At 39.5% G+C, this 1,695-nt stretch overlaps 1 long non-coding RNA gene across 2 annotated transcripts in view; it reads left to right on the forward strand.

Annotated features, from left to right (window-relative positions):
* Positions 1-371: 371 nt before the first annotated feature.
* The window catches only part of LOC128249917 (uncharacterized), a 47,136-nt gene continuing 45,812 nt past the window's right edge, over positions 372-1,695 (forward strand). For both annotated transcript variants that reach the window (XR_008266070.1, XR_008266069.1), the window contains exon 1: positions 372-465. This is a non-coding gene — a long non-coding RNA (uncharacterized LOC128249917). The remainder of the gene's footprint in view (positions 466-1,695) is intronic.

Below are 1,695 nucleotides of genomic sequence, written 5' to 3' on the forward strand. Positions count from 1 at the left end.
AGTAGTAGTAGTAGTAGTAGTTGTTGTTGTTGTTGTTGTTGTTGTTGTTGTTGTTGTTGTTGTTGTTGTTGTTGTTGTAACTGCAGCAGCACAGCAGTAACAACAACAGCAGCACTATTGAAGGAAAAGAAGTAAAATGGCAAAGTTAAAACTAGCAACAAGATTAATTATGGCCAGCGTAAATAAAACCAACAAACAAATCGTAGAATGGGAATTTACAATGACATTAACTGTGATTGTAACAAAATGAAATGTGACAGCACAGCAAGAGAAATAGTATTTCAACGATAATATTAAGATACAAATTTTTTATTATTTTTGAAGTTCTGAGGAGAAATCGATATATATACATTCACAGGCCATAAGTTTTATTCAGTAGAAAAACATTCTCTCATGATGGTCTTCAGATAATCGTGTGACAACGACGACACTGACTCTACGTAGTTAGAAGAATTGCTTGAAACGGTAAGTAAATCTCTCGGTCCTCTGGGAAAAGCAAAAGCGATACATTGTATGATGTAGTTTCAGATCATCATCCGGACTTTCCTGGACCAATAGATCATATTAGTCCTTCAGTAGCTGAATATTGCATTTGCGTACGCTATGATTAAAAATAATAGCAGTAATTTGCTAACTAAACTGGTTGGCTACTGACAGCTTTTGCTGATTGCTCATCCGCTCGGCACCTAGTGATATTCGCCATTGATTCAATACATTTGCTCGAATAGTTTACATACACCAGGCTGCATCCGGTGATAACAACGCAACGCTGGCTAGAGCGGTTACCGGGTGCCAGGCCTTGCTTAGCGGTCACCCGTGATTTGGTCCGGGACCGTTTATTTTCATATGCACAGTTAATCTCTACTTACATGCTAATTAACGCATAACTGGTATCTTGATAGGTCTTTCACTCCGGTTTGGTGTAGATCTGGGAACAATAGTGGCTAAGAGGTGGTTCCATATTCCACAAAATCCTGGAACTCCCGAGCCATGACCCCAATATCGGATGCAATTTGAAGTAATACCCAATCATGCATAACCCATGTAAAGACGTGATGGTCACGGTTGGAATGTCCGAGATCGTAGATCTGCTCACTAGAGGCGTGCTATCTAGAGGCGTGCTCACATTCTAGATTCCTATCTAGAGGCGTGCTCACATTCTAGATTCCTAGACCGGAAGTTGTGTTGTATTCTTGAAAACAAGTCCAAAACGTTTTATTTCTTATTGTTCCAGTCTATTCAGCTAGAAATAGGTAATCGAGCAAACGGGTGGGGTTTCTCTCTGAGACACACAAACCACTTGTTCTATATGTATTATTACATGAGTTTTATTTGAATTGAAAGCAAATAACGACCAGATTATATAATTAAACTGCAAGACCTGATTACTATATTTGGTGCACAGCGTTCATATAGCCTACCCTGATATACGTTCATGGTATATTTGCGCATTCGGCTCATGCTCGACATGAAGTGCAGACGAGGACAGCGGAATCAAACTCCCTTATACACCAAATGGACCAACAGCTGGGACAGAGGCACATACTGGAGTGGTAATGTGAAACACCCTAGACTGAAGAAATCAGAAGAACCACGGTAGTGCTCCAGCTTGGCCGAAACTAGTAAAAGAGTAATATATATATATATATATATATATATATATATGTGTGTGTGTGTGTGTGTGTGTGTGTGTGT

This window comes from Octopus bimaculoides, chromosome 1 (assembly GCF_001194135.2).
Source record: "Octopus bimaculoides isolate UCB-OBI-ISO-001 chromosome 1, ASM119413v2, whole genome shotgun sequence".
Taxonomy (NCBI): Eukaryota; Metazoa; Mollusca; class Cephalopoda; order Octopoda; family Octopodidae; genus Octopus; species Octopus bimaculoides.